The sequence below is a fragment of the Grammomys surdaster genome, unplaced genomic scaffold, assembly GCF_004785775.1.
Source record: "Grammomys surdaster isolate TR1022 unplaced genomic scaffold, NIH_TR_1.0 97, whole genome shotgun sequence".
In the NCBI taxonomy this organism is placed as follows: Eukaryota; Metazoa; Chordata; class Mammalia; order Rodentia; family Muridae; genus Grammomys; species Grammomys surdaster.
Genome location: NW_021604576.1, coordinates 15,820,392 through 15,841,929, shown reverse-complemented (window position 1 = coordinate 15,841,929; position 21,538 = coordinate 15,820,392). Strand labels below are relative to the sequence as shown.

Genomic DNA, 21,538 nt, shown 5'->3' with positions numbered 1-21,538 from the left:
CTGTATTGTTTAATTGAAAATTATACAATGTATTTGTACTAATCTTATCAATATTTACCAAAATATTTCATAGTATAAAAGTTTTGAAAGAACATTTCATGTTCTTAGCAGTACTAGTCCATGCTTCATTATAAAATGTAGGTCTAATTTTGCTGCTCTAATTTTATTTTTAAAGACAATTGTGACTTGGCAATTAGATTTTAGAAAAAATAAACATCAGTGAAGTTTCAAACCTCAAGATGCCTGGAATGTGAACAGGATTTTAGTGGCCCTCATAAGTATGGTCTATGATGTGCCTGGGGACAGCTGTGTGAGAGACAAACACATACAGATGGGACAAAGGAAATCAAACAGATAAATATCCTGACCTCATACATGAATGAGCAATTAAATTGTCCAGTCTCTGTTTTTTTGTTAGGACTGCCGACACCTACTCGAACAAATTCCCATGAAGTTACAATGAATTTTTTACTTAGATGAATAAATGTTAATCTAAAATTTTATTTTCTCTATACTACTCATAACAAATAAACTTGAAGGAAATGTGTAGGAAAGCGATTTCACTAACTTTTAGGATCTCAGCAATAATCTTATCCCAATGTTTTATAGGTCAGTGCTTCAACACTGATATACTGATACTATTTATCCATTGTTATAGATTAGAGCACAGCTATACTTATAACAAGTCTTCAGTAGAAGCAAATTTCAATAATTACATGGTATTATGAGATAAAACAGAATTTACTTCTCTTCAATAAGTTTAAAGTTTTCATCTTTTTTAAACATTAAGTTAATATGATATAACATGATACTTTTGTTGAAATATGAAACAATATTATTTTGCTAATATGACTCAGAAGCAAAATGAGTAAATCTTGAATGAAAGAATTTGGATGTTTTTGAAATTATTGAAAATTAGTATTTTTAAAAAATGTTCTTACTATCAATGTCACACTTAGAGTTGCTAACACTAACCATGCTATCAGTAAGTCTGTGTCCATTACACAGGTCTCCTGCATTCTAAATTGCAGAGCATTTTTGTTTCATTGTTGATACTTAAACTATTTTATTTATTAAATTATTTTTTAATTTCAAACTAACTTGAATAAAGTTTTCTGTATTCTGTAATTCATGCTCATATTCATGACCTCTTATCCATAGAATTTATTTATGTTTGTATTAATTTAGAGGACTGTTTTTAAACATGAAAAACATTTGAACTATTTTATATATAAAATATCCTGAAATCTATATTTTGTAGTTTTTAATGTATGACTATACTATACGAACTTGGGTTATCAGTTTGAATTTTGGATAAAATATCTCTCTGGCTCTTGTAGTGTACTTTCAAGAAAATAAATTATCCTCAGTATGAAGAAACTAAGAATAATTTATCACCTCCTCTGAGTGTTCACTCAGCTCTCTATAGATGAAAAAAGAATGAATTAAATGCAACAGGTTTATTGCTGGACTGCTTCTATGCATGGAATCTAAAATAATCATGTAAAGCCTTTTATTATGAGAAATCACTAATTTAACATGAAGAAATTTACCTCTAAACCAACTGAAAATTACATTCAAACATCTTTCAAAGACCAACTGTCCAAATATGCAAGTAAAACCAAAATATATTCACATGCTCTCAGGGGAACAAAAGCAATGATAATAAAAAGCAAATCATTTAACAGTGTCATACAATTTTATTTAGTTTTATAAATTATAAAAGCATTAGTGAAAAACAGATCTTAAAGGTTCTGATAATACAAGTATCAGAATCAAATAATACTATCTGCCTAATGATATTCTGTCACTATTTTTGTATGTAAACAATATTTTTAAAAAAGATAAGAAAATACCGATAGTTTAACAATTTGCTTTTAAATCTGTAATCATATTATATTGACAGCTGTTGATGTATTGGCTTTTCTCTTTTATTTTGGGACTTAGTAAATTATTCTTTAAGTAAATAGATGACCCTTTTTACCACACCTTAAAATGTTTTCTCCTAGCACAAAACCATAGACTATTGGGAATTTATTGTGTCTTATGTTATGAAACAACACACTCAGTTTTCCTACTAGCTCATAATTTATTATCACTATAGTATTAATATTATTGTTATTGTTGTTGTTAAAACATTAGAATAATATTAATGCAATGCATTACCTGTTCATAAATATAAGATTGTGAAGCTTGTGTAGCTTTAAATTTATGAATAACATATTAATCTACACCATTTTTTATCTTTTAGGCTTGAACTCATTCCATGCTTATAAAAAAAAGTTGTATTATCAAAGCCTTGATGAGTAAGGAAAGCATTCTCGTCAGAACAACCTAAGACAGGCTATCTTGTTATGAAACAAGAAATGGGGAGAAGCCGAGAGCTTTTGGGGCTGCTTGGCAAGAATCTGACATGCACCAATTACAAGGAAATGGGATTCAGGCTGGAATCTGACATTAGGCTAGAACAAAGAAGTAACTTCAGACAGGAATCTATAAATTTTAGTCTAGAACAAGGAAGTAAGTTTCAGACAAGAAAATGACTTTGGGCTAGGACAGGGAAGGTAGCTCAGATATATTGTTGTCATCTTGATAAGCCCTTAGAAACAGTGATCACTGGAGTGTTCATGGAACTTTGCTTATTGCCTTGCTTGTTTTTTGACTATATGCATCTATTGTATTGCTAGCTCCTCAACCTAGAACCGACCTTAATACTTGCATGTAATGAAAAAGGCATAAAAGCAAAACAGAGGAGGAGGGATGGGATAGGGGGTTTCTAGGAAGGGGAAATTGAGAAAGGGGATGACATCTGAAATATTAGTAAATAAAATGTCCAATAAAATTATAAAAGAAAGTACTCAATAAATAAATATAACACCCCCCCAAAGAAAGTTGTAAAATTGGTAGGGGCAATGTTTGTATTAAATTATGTACAAAAATACAAAATTATCATAAAAATCATAATAAAACTGAAAAATAGCTGCTTAAAATCTAGGAATTTAATAAAAATGTTAGTTTAAAGTTTCTTCACTATTATTCAAAATTTCAGGATCCTACCCAGGATCTTGCATTGGGTTTAGGTATTATTTTTTAGACTCATAAAGTCTGCAACAATTTCTCTGTCATCTTACCTCAAAAGGAATGTCAATATCACAGGATTTTGATGTCATATGATGAATTCATCTCCATTTAAGATGCTTGATGTCACATGGCTGATCTGAGTTACATGTCTTTTAACAGAAGAATCATTATATGGAGAATGCTGTGTCCTCCTTAGTCTATCATTTTATGTTGTTCTTGGTATCTTGAAATACACATCTCATCAGTACTGGTGCTAACCTCTATAACTTTATTAAAAGTGTATATGCTGGTTTTCTCTACATTAAAATTACTGAATTTCTTTTGTCAATAGTAAAAACATTGAGAGACACAGTATATTACTCTGACAATCTTTAACAAATTTATATAATCTGTTTTATATCATTAGTAGATTTTCTGCAATTATTATTATATACTTACTATATATTTATTATTTATTATAGTGATTTTTTACTTTTTCTTTATTCATCTGAATGTATTAATTACCATTCTACTGAATTACACTTAATTCTTTTTTTCTGTATTCCTTGTTTAATTTATACCCCTTTCACTGCTGATATATAGATATTGGTTGTACTCTTGAAGTTATGATCTCATATAGTCTTTAATTCCTTGCTTGCTTGAACAATTCTGTTTGAGGAAAGACTATTTAATTGCATTGGCTTATGTCATCCTTCAGGCAGTACTCACTCTTGAACACATGCCTAACTTCTTATGCAGTAGATATTCCAGGCCAACCTTCCATATTCTTTGACCCAGAAATTGTGTGTTAAAGAACAACTTTTATAAATCACAATTCTGCATGAGCTGTTCTCTTTTATGTCAGCATAATTTTGCTTATTGATTTTCTCAAAAGATAGTGTTGGGAAATATAAACATGTAAAGTAAATGTAAGCATATGTATTTCTGTACCTATCACTATTTCATACTGAAGTCATACAGCATTATTTTGAATACATATTAGCCTTTCCCCTTTCTTGTTTCATCAAAACTAGAAAATAACAGCATGTGTTATGTACAATATAACCAAGTCCGTTTAAAATGTATACATTTATTCGATTTCATGTTACTATACACAAACTATAAGAGAGAGTTCTTCATAACTTGGTTAGATATCACAGAAAACCAGCTCAGGCACAGTGATGTTCTACAATAAAGAATAGTTCTACCAATATGCTCTAAAATATGTTAAACATGTTTTCATACTTTGTGAATATTCAATAAAATGAAATAAATATAAAGTTGAATACTGAGACTCACAGTTGTACATTTACTATGTATCTTCATGTGTTTAAGGACTTTCATTTATGCCATTTTATATTAAATATAAAATGTGTGATAGAAATCAGTGGGAAAGCTTAATGTATGTTGTTAATATCTGGAATTCCTCACCTTTTCATACTATTAAAAGTAAAGAAGGAAATAATACTAAAAGTTATTCAAACCTTTGGCAGAACATGAAGCCAATTTGGAAGAAACATTTAGGTTTGTGATTCTGAATTTCAGCAACATATATTGGAATATTTTATATAATACTTTTTCTTGCTGCTGATGCATCATTAATATGTTTTCCTTTAAGTATGTTTGAAATTGACTAGCTTTTCCAATGGCAAGATAATTACCTGGAAAAATAAGAAGCAGGTTGCAAAAATACTAATAAATCTTAAGAAAAACTATGATGTCAACACGTGAATCTAATCATAAGTTTAATGTTGATTCCAAAATTAAATGTTCACTTTCAGTCACATTCTTAGTGTTAATGTTGAACACAGAAAGCCTAGTTACTTTCTCTTTCTTTTTCTTTTCTTTTTTTTTTTTTCAAGGACCAAAACCACCAGTCTTTATTGACCTCAGCTACTTGAGGGGGATGACTCTGGAGGAGGTCTGGGTGGCGCCAATACCAGGCTGGACGTGCTACGTGGGCTTGTAGATGATGGAGAACTCGCGCAGGTAGTGTCCGATCATCTCTGGTTTAATCTTCACCTGGTTGAAGGTCTTGCCATTGTACACGCCCACCATGCTGCGGACCCATCTCAGGCAGAATGATCACGTCCCTCAGATGTCCCTCAGGTGGGTCTTCACCACCTCAGGCTTCTCCATGGGCGGTGCCACCTTCTTGGCCTTTGTCAAGTGCTTGAGCAGCAAGTGCTGCTTTCACCACAGGCCATGGTTCAGGTGCTGTCTCTGGCAGGCGCTGTACAAACTGCATCAGCTGCTCATAGGACATGTCCAGCCGCTGGTCGAGGTCCATGCCACGATAGGTGAACTTGCCCAAGGTCTGCTTCTTCTTCTGCTCCACTTCAGCCATCTTGGCAGCTGCTCAGAGAAGCCTAGTTACATTCTCAATATTTAATTGGAATTCTAAGTATTCTTCCATCTGTATGGAGCAAAAGGAATAGATTTAGGGATATAGATGCATACATCTGGTCTTTAAATACTAGCAGAGGACTTTCTTAAACAACATCAGGTATTATGTAATTCTTTAATAAGAATTCAAATAAAATGGTTTATTTATTAATTTAATTTTTATTTTTATTGTTCCTTATATTTTAAGACAGAAGACTTTTTTATATGTTACATTTTTTTTTTGCAAATTTTGATTGAACACCTCTGAATTTTGGAATGAAAAGTATGCCTTAATTATAATCTTGTTTGCTACTTTGTCTTATTTTTTTGTGGTACAAACATTTCTTTAAAAAATGGTAACACATTTTAAAAGATTTGAAAATGTTTTCAAGTCTATGTATGTGCACCATGTGTGTGCCTGGTGCCTGCAGAGCTGAGAAGGGCATCGTATCCCCTGAGCCTTGTGCTATGGAATATTGTGAGCCATATGTGGGTGATGAGGAATGAATGCAGGTCCTTGGCAAAAACAGCAAGTAGTTTTTAACTGTGAGCTATCACTCCAGCTACTTTCAAGCCTTTTTAATTCAGCCTTTGGATTCGAATATAATATAACTTTTGGTAAAGTTGCAATGAGTTTGTTAAAATAATCAAGGATAAAAAAATGTTGCTTCCCCCTTTCAGACTTTGTTCACTTATTATAGTGACAACATATTGACACTTGTTGAAAGAAATTATTTAAATCCTTGCAGTTTTGGAAGATTATATACAAACTTGTTACCCCAGGTGTTACCGTGATTTTCAGTACTGTCTATGTAGTATCATTAATGCTATGACTCCTCACCTTCACTCTATCGTTCTGACATAACAAGGCTAAGACTTGTGATAGGCTTTGGGGCTTTCACACTTCCCCCAATTGATTCTAAAATGTATTCACGTTTGATAAACTTTGCCAATTAAACTGTGCTTGAATTTAGTTTCTTCGCCTTGCTCCTCCTTGAATGTAACTCTTCTTCTAGTAATCAGAATTACCCTATATTTCAGGCTCTTTTCACAACCAAAAGTGTTTCACGATCAAAGATTCCAATGGGGGAAAATATGGTTCATTATTCAGCTACACTAAAGCTTTTAAATCCAAATCTAGAAATTGCTTTGTATTACTTAAAAATAAAACATATATTTCAAGACCTCAACAACTTACCCTCAACAAATTGCTCTGAAGACATCTATGGATGGTGAACACTCTGGATTAGACCTTTCTGTGAGTCCAGGATTTGTTTACTATTTAAAGCAAATTCTTATACGATAAAGGAAAAATGGGACATATTTTAGATGTTTATTTGTATGGAAAATATATTTTAAATAAAAGGAAAACAGTCACATTTTAAGAATTTATATTTGACTCCATCTTTGGACAGTTACACAAAGGTTTTACCTATTTCTGTCAACATGTAAGAAAAACATGTGTACTACTCTTTTGTGAAACTAGGAGGTAGAGTGTGGGAGTGACTTGGGAGGACGAGAGGAAGGGGAGAGGAAAAAAAATGGGCAGCTTCAAGCGTTAGAGAAGACATAGAAGATGTACAGAGGGTCAGGACCCTACAGGTAAATGACATGAGCTGAAATATCCAACAAAGTGGAGATAGATACTGTAGAGATCACATGGCAAAGTTAGGTCATGATTCCCAGTTGAGGGATGGGGCCACCCACCTCCCTCAAATTTTTTTACCCAGAATTGCTCCTGTCAAGGAAATAGAGGGACAAAGAGTGGAGGAGATACTGTAGGAAAGGCCATCCCGAGACTGCCCCACCTGAGGATTTATCCCATATGCAGCCACCAAACCCAGTCACTTTTGCTGATGCCAAGAAATGCTTGCTGACAGAAACCTGATATGGATGTCTTCTGAGAGGCTCAGCCTGAGCCCTGCCAATACAGATGTGGAAGCTTGTAGGAAAAATAAAGGCCACAGGTGGAGATGTCCCCCAGGGTTTCTTCGCTGAGAAACATCTGAGGTTCCAGCGGCCGGGGCTTTGGCCAGCGGCAGTCCCAATGATACGAGGAAGTCCTTGGTTCCAAAAGGGTTTATTGTCACGGCAGATGGTGGATGGATTTGGATGTACACCCGTAAAACTCAGGGCAGTCCCAAGTTAAATAGGTAGGGAGAAAGGGGGAAGATCTGGGTAGGATCTGGGGAGACATGCTTAATTTGCTGCACCCTCTGACTTTCATTAATATGTAAATCCCTAAGGCCTGAGGCCTGTAGTCACACCCTCTCTCTGTGCACTTTGGGAGGGGCTGTAATGGCCTATGTGACTAAACAATGTAGTTCTATGGAGACTAGACTGCTTTTCAGGATTCTGGGTTCTGGGGGCGCAGCCAAACTCCTGCTGGTTCTCATGTAGAGTCTCGGGGTTCTAGACCCATGACCAGCCATGAACCAGGATACCCTTATGCAGTCCCACAGATGCTTGTGCAGCTAACCATTGGACTAAGCACCAGAACACTAAGGAAGGAGTTAGGGGAAGGACTGAAGGAGATAAAGGGGTTTTCAACACTGTAGAAAGAACAATATCAACAAACCAGACATCCCAGAGCTCCCATGGATAAAACTACCAACCAAAGAATACACATGGAGGGACCCATGGCTCCAGCTGCATATGTAGTAAGAAGATGACCTTGTTGGGCATCAATGAGAGGGGAGGCCCTTGTTTCTGTGAAGGCTTGATGCCCCAGTGTAAGATAGTGGTAGGGCAGTGAGGCAGGAGTGGGTGGGTAGGTGGGGAAGCACCTTCATAGAAGCAGAGAAGAGGGCTGTGGGATAGGAGGTTTGCAGAGGAGAAACAGGGAAGAGGGATAACATTTGAAATATCAATAAATAAAATAACTCATAAAAATAAAACTAGATATTTATACTGATTTAATGGTAGTAGATTTATTCTTAATTAAATCACCATGTAACTCACTGGGAAGTATTAATTAGGATAGAACATGTAGAGATTTCATTCATTGTCTCTTGAAAACTATTTTATGTGCAGAGTGTCCTAATATAAAACCTCATCAAGTTGAAGATGTGATATACTGGCTAAGAATGCTTGTTGCATTTGAAGAGACCTCAAGTGTGGTTCCTCACACTTTTCATCCAGGCTACAATTGCCTGCAATTCTATGTCCAGGTAATATAACCCCTCTCTGGACTCTACCAAAACCTACACTTATGCATGAATATGTTACCCACATACTGTAACACAAACAGGAATGTAACGCTCCCCCCCCCACACACACACAAAATCACTCCCAATTAAAGTAAAATAGAAAAATAAAACAAATAGTGCATTTTGGTTGTTTCCAGATAAATGTTTTTAAAGTTATCAGAGGTATGAACTATTTCACATGTGAAAGAGCACGATGCTACTTTCTAGAGATTTTATCTATCAGTTCTGAGAAATTATAGAGCCACTCCTATTAATTTGAATATTCTTGTCTTTGGTATGGGAGGCATACATAGTTTGAATCAATTGTATGATTTTTAAGAAGATAATATTAAAAAGAAAATATTCGGATTTAGTATAGTAGGTCATTAGATGTAGTTGTTTTGAAAGTAAGAATAATATATACATAGCCAATGTATATAATGTAAAATTTAAAATGTATATTTAAGTTATAATACTTTTCCCGTATCTAAGATTCAGACATGTTTGTTAAATTTGTTTGTTTGACTAGTGGTTTTAAGACTACTTATTATGACTTGAGAGTAGCTATTCATTTCTAATTAATATAGAATTTATTTTTAGTTTTCAGACTAACACTGGATTTCATCTCATGATGCTTTATTCAGAAAATAAATTTATATAGTATAAAATAAGAAAATTTTATTGGTAAAACAATCATAACAGAATTAAAATCATAATGAATCTAAGCATAATAATCTTATATAAGGAATCTTTATTATTGCCAAGAGACTGCCTAGATTTCAAAGTGAAGTGACCAACTATAACTCAACTCTCTGTGTGATTCTCTCTTTTATTGTCCTGTAAGTCAAATTCAGAGCTTTTTGATGCTAGTCAGTTATGTCCTGAGCTATAGAGCCATCTGTGCATTACCTTTAATTTCTTAACAATATATTAACAATACATCAAACGTTAATTTTACAAAATCCACTCCAAGACATTTTAAACCTTATACAAGCATTTGATAACTTCAGTCTAATGTTGGAAACTCTAAAGGGTTATTAAAACTAATAAGGATTATCATTCTAGATGCCATAAATCTTCTATAAGTTTGTCTCAGAAAAGGGAATCCTCAAGAAACAAACAAACAAACAAACAAACAAACAGTCTCTTTTTAGTCAGCATAAAACAAATGAAAAGTAACGATAATATGATTGATATAAATAAAATTTTAACATGGTAAATAGAGGACAAGAACCTATATGGACTATCCTGGGAAGGGTGATTCTGAAATGATGGTGAGTAAGACTTAAGAAACAAGAAAGGATCTTCAGAAAAGAAAGCAACACTGAGAAAATGAGAAACTCTGGGAAGGGTGTGTGCTGTGTTAGAATTATATATCCCAAACTACAAGGCCCTGGAAGTGATCCTGGAAGTTTGTAGTGTTGGAAAAACTGAACTTCTGAGTGAACTAAGTAGAAGATAACTGGCATAGCCTGTTTGAAAGACATCTCTGTTATGCCTTTGGGAAATATTGTTTTATTAAATGATTTTAAAAATTAATAAGTAGCTGGCTAATGGGAGTGACATCATTGCACTGGCCACAATTCCATCCTCATTTTTTTTTTCTGCACAAAGCTTCCCAGGCCAGTTTTCCTCACTATTGGGTATAGGAGAATTTATGCATCTTTCCAGGCCTCTTTCTCAGCTTTGGATTGTCACATCAAGAGGTTACATTCTCTTATTTTTCTCAAACCGCTATCATTGTGCCTCTCTGTGATGCCAGTTTAATCTTTGATTATTGTAGCAACATAGAATAAAATCTGTTACTGAAACATTTCCTCAGAAGAGGTTGCACTAACTTCCATAGTATGATTACAGCTTCTGGTTCCCATCTGCATATTTGTCATGTTAAATGGTTAATTAACGGCACTAAATATTTCAGTTGATTGTGCTTTTACATGTCATTGATTCAATCTACAGGAAGGAACTAGAATAAATACATCAATGGTGGCAGCATGTATCAGAAATATGTATTTAATGTCAAAATAATAGTGATTTAATGTGTTAACCTTAGTATGTCCAAATGCTGGATCCCCAACCACCTGTTTCACAAGGATGCTTTTCTTGAACTGGCTCTCCCTAATGGTATCTTCTGAATGCAAAGCACTCAGTTTGCCTCAGGCTTCCTGGAAACCCACTCTATTATTTGGTCTAAATAATTCCAGTTTGGTTTTATTTTTTCCACATTGCAAAATGCTATAAGGCAATAAAAACATGCTTGAGGTGAAAAGAAATATGCTTAGAGTAAGTAGAAACCATGTAGAACACAGGGAGGGTTAACAGGACCGAGTCAGTAAACTCTGTCTTTATGTTTAGAGGACTCATGTTTGAAAACCAGCCATAAAAATTAGGGTAGAAAAAGAAAACATTATTAATAAAAAAAAATCTCTTACTAGACACCACATTTATTTTAAGCCTGAAAGCATAATAACATTTCATTTAGATAACTACTTAAGAAAGAGAAGTGTGTATCATTTATAGAAACATGTATGTTCCCATAGTGATGTTCACTCTTATCTTCTTTGTCAGTGAATGCTTAGACCAGATTTCAGCAAAAACATAGAAGGTTTGCATCTCACACCTATGCAAAGATGCGCACCATGCAAACCAAATGCATGTAGGGGACTAATCATTGGGAAAAAGAGCCAGGGATATTGGTGGCTTTGCTTTCTGTGAGGAGCAGATGGGCAACCCAACTGGGAAGCTGTAATATGCACTTAATTGATACAAAGGCAGAGTCACCCAGCAGAGACCACACTCACACAAAGCCACAGCTGTAATCAAATTTTATTTCTGATTCTTTTTTAACTGTGTAAATATTTCATGTGAATATGACATTCACACTTAAGTCTGAACATAATTCTATAAACTGTCAAAAGCTTCAAAAAATTAAGTAGGCTTTATGTATGAAAAAAATAAACCACACACAACACAGTAAATAATTTTGAGAAAGTTCAATGTTCTGATTTTGTGACTGAATGAATATCAACCAGGTATTGGTGGGAAAGACACAATGCTCAGCCATTACTGAATCTAAACCAAGAGCTCATGATGTCTTACTTAAAGAGTCACAGGCTTTGTTTCAACTTCAAATTGTTTCTTCTGAATGGTTCTCTATCTAAAGGAAGAATTATCTGCTCTTATCTGCATCTGTATCTCTATTTGTATCTGTATCTCTATTTGTATCTGTATTTGCATCTGCTTTTATATCTGTATCTCTGTATCTGTATCTCTGTTTTTGTATCTGTATCTGTATCTCTGTATCTGTATTTATATCTCTGTATCTGTACCTCTCTTTCTGCATCTGTATCTGTATCTATATTTGTATCTCTGTATCTGTATCTCTGTTTCTGTATCTACATCTGTATCTCTGTATCTCTGTATCTGTATCTGTATATCCATATCTGTATCTGTATCTGCTTCTGTATCATCTATTTGTATCACCAGAACATTCTTGGTATCTATTGGATGACTATCTTTAATACTATCCCCTCACTTAAAATAGTATAATTCAGCTGAATGAACATTGATTTATTAAAAATTGGGTAGAATACTCAGCATTGGGAATTTAGAAATGGTAAGGTAATCTATGTCTTCCAGTATTCCCCTCTTTTGGATAACCCTCAGTGCCTTTGGATGGAAGCTTACATTTAAAGCTTCCTATAGTATGGACATTATTTCTATTTTCATGATCATTCTCTAATGTAAAATTCTTTTAAAATGTGTTTTTTCCCACAAAACAAGTCAAAATCTGAAATAATATTTAAGTGATTATCTATCTGCTCTCAAATTAACAACAACAACAACAACAAAAGAACAAAAACCAAAAAACAAACCAAGAAAACTGTTCTTCATATAAGGACAGAGAATGGCTTAAGGAAGAACCAAAGAAGAGGAGTTATCAACATGAGCTTATAGAAGGCATTGCTCTGTATCTTTCTAATGAAATCAAGGGAATGAAAGAAATGCACTGCTAATTTTCTGTGCTGCTGCTTTCTTATATCTTAGACTTATCATGCTGTGTAAAAGTCTGCAAGTACTAAACCACTCAACAGGAAAAAAGGCAGAATGTAGCCAAAGATGGTGCTAACATTTTATCCATACTCAAGGTTTAGCAACACATAAATATTACAAAATATGGTATTTGAAAATGACACACAGTTTGCTTATGTGAGAAAACAGCTAGGAGCACCAGTCTGTAAAGTTATCATAAAATAGTATAAGGTAGATTTTCAGAAACTAGATACATTTTATAATACCAGATGGTGATGGGTGTGGTTATTTTCACATATGTTAGAGTGAGGTTTCTGATAGATGTGTGAAACTTGTGCATTTAAGATTTCACTACATCTCTCTAGCTGGGCTCTGCTGGGTGCATTATTCTAACTTCACCTAGTTTATTTGGTAGAACTTCCCACAAAAGGAAATAAAAAATTTGCATTATGTATAAATTATCCCCTGTATGTCAATCAAATAGATACAAATTCATGTGCACAAAACAAGTTGTACGACAGAACTGACTATGTCTTGTGAACTGAGGTATGTTAACAGTTCTGTGAGCCACCTGCTCATGAATTTATAACACTTAGTTCATGATTAAGAAAGAAAGGACTGAAGATTATAAGTCTGGCTCAGAAGAACACTTGAAACCATTTCATATGAAGAGATATAAGCTAATCAATGCACAAGTGTGCTACTGGGTATCAGAGACTGTGAAGCAAGAATAGAGAACAGGCTAGGCTCAGGGAGCAGTAGGGGCCTCACAGAGCTGTGTCATAGTGGAAATGGCAATGTAAAACTGTGGGACTGCGTAAGAGTATTCTGATTCATGGCTGAGCAAGTGCCTAGAACCCCAAGACTCTGCATGAGAACCAGCCGGAGTTCGGCCCTGCCCCCGGAACCCAGGGTCCTGAAAAGCAGTCTAGTCTCCATAGAATTACATTGTTCAGTCATGTAGGCCAGACATTGCCTCCCAAAGTGCACAGGCAGAGGGTGTGACTAGAGGCCTCAGGCCCTAGGAATTTACATACTAATGAAGGCCAGAGGGCGGAGCCAATTAAGCATGCCTCCTCAGATCCTCCCCCTTTCTCCCTCCCTATTTAACTCAGGACTGGCCTGAGTTTTATAGGGGTACATCCAAATCCATCCACCATCTGCCATGACAATAAACCCTTTTGGAACCAAGGACTTCCTCGTGTCATTGAGGCCTGCTGCCGCCAAAGCCTCCAGGCCGCTGGAACCTTAGACATTCCTCCTGCATGTGGGACCTGCCACAGCATGGAAGCCTCCCAGGACTCCACTGCTGCGGCCCCCTATATTTTTTCCCCACACAAAATCTCCAAGGGGATGTAGCAGACAAGAAGAGTGATGGCAAAGAGCATCTGTCAACTAGTCGCTCAGACACTTGATTCTGCTCATTTTCAATGAGGCAGATACAGAGATCAGGTGATCTTGAGGAACTTTTGTCATTAGGAGCTACAATTGAATGCAGCTTCATTTGGTATTATTTATAAAATTTTCATTTGCGTGTTTTAAAATTAACATCATGAAAGCAGTGGTTATTCCAATCACCCAGATACAACAATTGAGCTTTGCAGAAACTGGTCCAAAATATTGTCAAAAGATTCTTGTTGTGACAGCTAAGAAAAATCGACCTTGGTTGTCTATAAGGAGGTACAATCCAGGATTGTGACAATGCATTTTAAGGTAGTTAATCTCTTCACATATAGCTATAAAACCCATCTGAAAGTGGTGTTGTTTCCACTAAATATTTGTAAGAATCTTATTCTTTTGAAAATATATTTAAAATATGACAAGATCAAAAAAACTAATATGAGGACTACGACTGACCAGTTTAATATGCATTTTAGAAAAGAAAGCTGATAAGTAGCCCAAGTTCTTATAAACTGATTTTACTATATAGTATGAATAGATTACCAGATTATTAGTGAGTAAGAAATATAATAAAACATTATCAAAAAGTTTATAAAATATTTAATTTATTTGATTGAAAAGAATTTTTTTTTATCCAGTGAGTTTACTAAATGCTTAAGATTATACCAATTAGCAGAAAGTACCATGTAAAAAGCTTCTGTTTTATGATTTGTTTAATTCAATAAAATTAGTCTTTATATGTTAAAACACAACTTATACATCACAACCACATTAAATTAAATGGAAGTTAAAAACAGGAAAATTAATGAAAATAAAATTAAAGTTCCTCTTTTAAAAGTTACTACAGTACATTCATTCATGAGTTTTTAATTAGCTGTGCTTACCATTGTTGCAGTGTATGTTATTTTACCCAACATTCTATTCTTTTTGATTTTTCATGATGCTTTTAAAAGTACCTTTCTTTACTAAGGACTGTGTACTATGCGTCCCTAGAAATATTTCCCAGAGTATACTGTGTCTTGACTGTAGATATATGTAGCATCAACAGAGTGAAAAACTGTGAGAAAAACAGTGACTGCTCTCCTGCCATGGGAGCCATTCCGAAACTCTGGGATCCAAACAGGGACCAGGGGCACGTGAGTCCATCAAGAAAATGAAAGTGGGGACGTTTTGCCAGTTTTGTCTGACATTTTAGGCCTGTAAAAAGTAGTGTGTCACGCACAATGTATTCAAAAAATATTTTTATTGATTCATTGAGAATTTTGTACAATGTAATTTGAACATGTTCACTACCCCTCAACTATCTACTTACCATCCTCATAACTGTCCCATTATTTCTCACCCAGTTATAACTACTTTTTCTTTCTTTTTTTCAGTCTAGTTTATATTGCACAGGCAGTGTTGGGATTTAGAATGGCTTTAGTGTTTCATCCTACTAAGGGATGGACTGTGAAAATGTAACAAGACACATACAAAATAAACAACAAAGCACTGGTTCCTCCTTCTCCTAGCAGCAATTGAATGCAATAGCCTCTCAGCTAGTGGAGGAATTCCATATTCATCTTCCTCCTACTACATTGGGACTTTTGTCTGGCTGAAGTACAAGTCTTTTTCATGGTGTCACAATTGTTATGAGGTCATGTGTGTGCCTTCCTTGTCATGTTTCGAAAGCACTGTGTCCTGGAAGTTATCATCTATTCCTTGCTCTTGAAATCTTTATGAATTTCCAATTTGTGCCTAAGCACTAGGTTCTTCTGTTCCCTACATAATGACTAGTTGTGGATCTCTATGTTACAATTCATTTACTGCATGGAGATGCTTCTTTGAACAAATTTGAAAGATACTGTAATCTATGGGTATAAAATTTGTTTTATTACTATGACTATCTCACCTAGAATCTGTGACCTATGCAGCCGCAGGTTCTTGGCTCTTTAATAGTGCAAGGTATTTGTTCTATTTCATGGATCAATTCTTTAATACAATTAGAAAATCATTGGTTCCTCCCATAACATTTATCCCTAATAAGCTTATCTTGTCAGGCCAGTCATTTCTGTAGTTTGTAATTCACAACTGGTGAGACCGCTTGTTTACTGATGATGACTGTCCAAAGCACTTTGATGATAGTCTGTAGGGATAGCTTTCAGATTAACATCTCTATGAGATCTCCATGTTGTAGGAACCAAATATGTGGTATCTTCAGCAACAATATCTCCCTGTCAAGTTGTCTGGGATAGACAAGGGTAATGTCAATAGCCTGTAATGCTTGTGAGTCTGTGTGAACATGCTGGCCAACAACCCAAAATAGTGTATTACTGATGCTAGAGGTCTTATTGTGTGGCATGGGACACAACTGAGGTAATAGACTTCCTCACTGGAGGGTAAATCCGTTGACCATCTTCTTAAAAATGTATATGTGTGTATGTATACTTTTATGCATATGTATATATGTAAATGGAGGAAGCATAGAGGAAATCATGTGGAGAGAATAAATAATATTAAAGGCTTTATGAAAAAGCCACATAGAAATCTACTAATGTAGATATATAATGGACCTTTAAAATAGCTTCCATAAAAGCAGCTAATTGAAACAATGACAAGGTATGAGCACCAACCACACAAATAAGTCATACTCAGACCACACAGAATTTAAGGTAGAAGCTAAATTGTCTCAGATTTATTCATAAAGCCTTCCTTTGTAATTTAAGTAACCCTTGCCTAACAAGATGAGAAAGAGAAATACAAAACATAAACAAACATGCATATACACACACACATACTTACAGAGACAGAGAGACTGAAAGAGACACAGATATATAAGAGACAGGCAGACAGAGTTTAAATTATATGTAAAATTTGTTAAATTTATAATTTTCATTATATCTGGAAGGTTGCTGATCTATGGGCAGAGAGATCAAGAAAGGTTATGTCTCTTCTTATATGTAAAAATAATAGTTAAAGTAAAACAAACAAAAAGACACCTTGATATGTTTCATGTTACTACTGATGTTAATTTATACTACTACCAATTTCATTTGCCATATTCTATTTTACTGTCTAAAGTAAAATATTAATGATCTTTACTGACTTATACCATTCATGTTACTCATTGTATGGATGTAGATCCTAAGAAAAAAATCAAAAGTCATCTTTTATTACATAGTCATTAATTCTAGAACAACAATCAGAGACCAGAAGCAATTCAATTCTCTAACTCTTTAACATATTATATTAAATTTTAGCACATTGGACAGAGTGACTGTCATGGCTTCACATCACATTAAAATTCAATAATGAATTGACGGTCACAAACCTTGAACCTCACAATGGGTAGTAGTCAGCTCATCAAACATCACCATTTTTCTTGTACAACTGTGTCATGTATTTTCTGTATAAAGAACAGAGCAATGAAATATTAATGTTGTGAAATATTTGGTGTAATGACAATGGAAGGGGAAAAAGTGAGAAATAAATATACATCCACTTTCTCTTCTTTAGGCCAAGTTCCATTCCTGACCAACTCCTGCTGAGAAAGAGAACTGAGATTCTGTCATAAGGAATCATCAAGCAGTAGGAGCCAGATGGTACATTGCTCTGATGCTAAGCTGAAGACAGAGTCAGAGTGCAAAGCCTGACTTTTGGCCCCCTGTCTCATTGGTCTATAGAATATTTAAACAAAGGGCATTTGGGGTTTTCTCAAATGCAGACAGCTCCTGTGATTTTCTTTGATGTGAGAAGTTACAGCATTTCTCTAACATTATGTGGCTGACCATTGTCTCAGTGGTAAACAAGTGAGCCTGCATACCCTGCCTTCTATCACATGTTTGCAAATATTGTGGCCAATGGTGAAACATGCACCTCACTCATTTTTCTACCACTAGGACTCCCATCACCTGTAAGACCTCCTGCTCATGCACTTACATTTTTATGAATCCTCTCTTAAACCCTTTGTGGAAAAGGAACATTTGCATTCACTTACAACATATTTGGCTTCGTTCTCATCTCAAATAAAGACTTTACATCCATTAACAGTAGTGAGCCCTCCTGTTATGATCATTGCTGAAATGCCATTGCCTAGAAGGGCATGGTGTTCAACATAGGTGTCAACATAGATATGATTACTGAATGAAAGAGGAAATTGTCTACAAAATCATTCATTTATATATTCAACTCATGCATATGGTCTTTTCATTGATTACATTTTTAATATTTTCCAAATATTTTCCAAAATTGTGTTTGCTGACTGAAAACACAATGGTTCTTTCAATTCACAAGTAATAATTTGGTACATATTACATACAAGGTACTCTTAATATTTGAGATACCAACATTGAAAGACATAAACAGAAAATAATCTCCATATCTCATTTTCTCCTGAAATTCAGGTATAATATAAAAATGATAAAATAAATACTTTGTATACAAAATAAATATTGGCAACATAAAGAAGTATAAATGGGTATACAAGTAAATTTATGAGACTGGGCAGATATTATTCTGTTTTATATAAAAGATCTGAGATTTCATTATAGACCTCTCCTTCTCTTGGTCTATGGATTAAAATGTAGCTCTCAGATTCCTCTCTAGTACCACATCTGGCTGCCACAATACTCTTTACTATTATGATAGTAAGGTAGGACTCAGTAACACTAAGGAAGCCCAGAATTAAATATTTTTCTTAGTAGATTTGCCTTGGTCATCATGCTTCTTCATAACAATAGCAGAGTGAATAAGACAATTTGTTATATATATATATACATCTATATCTATATAGTTATATATGATATATATCTATATCTATCTATCTCTATATCTATCTATCTATGATATATATATATATATATATATATATATATATATATATATATATATAATCACAGAAGACCACAGAATGGCACTTATTCTATTAGTTTGTTGGGTTTCTGTAACAAAACACCACACAGTATCATGAGCAATAGATAATTGATAACATCTTGGGATCCTAGAGCATAAGTTTCTAGAATTGATTACATGAAGCTTATGAATTATAATCTATTCTGTGCCTACAATATAGCTCCCATTTTCTGTTGCCTTACAAAACCTTGATTTGCTCTAGTCAACACCTCATCACTTTCCTTTTAGTTAATTTTCTTAACACTTAGTAGAAACAACTTAAGAGAAAATGTATTATTTACTCTGATTTGTAATTTCAGAGGATTCAATATAGAGTTTCTGAGCTTTACAATCTAGGTGGTGAAACTGTGTGGGGAAAGTGTCATGCTCAAAGGGATTATGAAATGAGATCAAGCTTCAAGTACTATTATACCGACGTGCTTCCTCTAGCTGAGTTTTACTCCTGTCTTTCACTAGCTCCTAACATTCTATCATGTGAATATATCAAAGTTATTCCCATTCCTTATATCAAGACCCTTGTTACATAATTGTCTCTAGAAACATCTATAAAGCAACCCCAAGGAAAGTGATTTAATATTCTGCTAGGTTTTCTGAATCTGTCAAACTTAACATCAAGACCAGCCATTTCAACTCTAACATTTTATATTCCAATGATGTTGCTTTCATGAGTTTTTCTCCTTTAATCTAATCTGTCAATAAGAATGTTATTAATATTGAATTAAGACCCTCACGAATGACCTTATTTTGATAAGGTCAAAAACAGATGTGTGGAGGTAAACAAAAGAAATGAATATATAAATGAGTGAATGAATAAACAAACAAATAAGTAAGTTTTATATAACAAACTTGTTAGTAATGAAATATGGTAAGATTAAAAGTAGAATGAGCAATAAAACATCTGGATATAATAAATCACTAGATAGTTGCAAGGGTAACGGGGCTTTATGATTTGACTAGAGATAAAGAGTTCATGAACAGCTCAACACTTTTGACCTGCTATGATATATTATTAATATTATTATTCACATATTTTCACAGAGCAAACTCAAACATAAACAGCTTTTAAATGCCCTAAGTGTCATCCTTTGTAATGCAACCAACAGAAAGTTCCACTGATAATTAAAGAAAGAAAAAATGCAGGCAAAGTCAATATATTCCCTTCATCTTTATTACTTAACTCATTTTGTTTTAAATGCTTCCAATAATACTTATATAATAAATGTTCTACAGTATATAAAAAAAATGCCTGGTTTGTATGCTAACATTAAATACTTATTGGTCTAACACAAAAGGATACTTTGCCTTTTTACACTACCAAAATTAATTTAATTTGAATTAAACATAGGCTACTTTCTTATGAGCATTATTTTCTGGATTTTATGAGAAAAAAAAAGAATGGATAGCAAAAAATTCAAATGCCCTCTCCATTGTGCTATACATCCATTACTAATGGATAACATCAAAAAAATAGAGATAATCATGCTTGTGGTTTGTATATTACATTATGAAATTCCATCAGCCAGGAATAAAGGCCACATCATTTGGGGTTAAAAATTATGCTAATGTTACAGCTTACAGCATTTTGAAGAATCTCATGGCAGGTGCAGTAATTTGAGTCATCTTAAATGTTGACTATGATAGCCAAGGGAGTAGTGCAAAGACTAAAAATACTAAACAAATTAGATTTGAACTGTTTGCTTTTTCTAAGTTCTAAAAATCAGAAATAGTTATAATCACCCCCTCAAAATAAAAGCACACATGAAAATTTCAAATCATCCTTTTATTTCCCTATGATCTTTAGTTAATGTCCAAGATTAACATGAACTTGAGATAAAAGTTTGAAAGGGACAAAGTCCTGTAAAAGTCACTGGAAGGTTAAAGTTGATGAGATCAATTTCAGACACTTAAGGGATAATGGTAAATATTTTTAAAAAATCAGTATGGATTTTTTTTCACAAAGAGCAAATTAATTGACAAATATGATATTTTCTCTGAACGTAAAATGTAAAAATGTTATTACTGTGTTGAGTTTTGTTTTATTTGAAAATATTTTTTCATGTAGTATATTCTGATCATGGCTCTCCCTCCCGTGCCTCGTCTTTGATCCACTCTATATCCCACCTACACAATTCCATACCATCTTTCTCTCTTTCTTTACCAAAAAAAAGCAAAAAGGAAAGCAAACAAAAATTAGGAAGAATGAAAGAAAAAAGAAAGGAAAACACAAGAAATGTACACACACGCACACACACACATACACACACACACACACCCCTTATAGAAACTCCAAATCAGAAACCACAAATATAAGCAAAAATCAGTGAGACAAAAAAGGGAGGCATGTTATATTGTCTTCTCTCAATAGATAGTAAAAGAATCAAATCCTTATGATACGATTACAGTATTATTTTCCATATATTCTCATTGAGAGGGGAAGTGAATATTTAGTTACTTGGCTATTTTACGTTTATCTTTTAAATTTAAACATTAAAAGTACATTTCTTTTTTTTGTTTGTTTGTTTGTTTGTTTGTTTTTCTTTTTTTTTATTGGATGATTTATTTACATTTCCTATGTTGTCCCC

At 34.0% G+C, this 21,538-nt stretch overlaps 1 pseudogene; it reads right to left on the bottom strand.

Moving 5' to 3' along the window:
- Positions 1-4,953: 4,953 nt before the first annotated feature.
- Positions 4,954-5,407, bottom strand: LOC114631262 (annotated as a pseudogene).
- Positions 5,408-21,538: the final 16,131 nt, after the last annotated feature.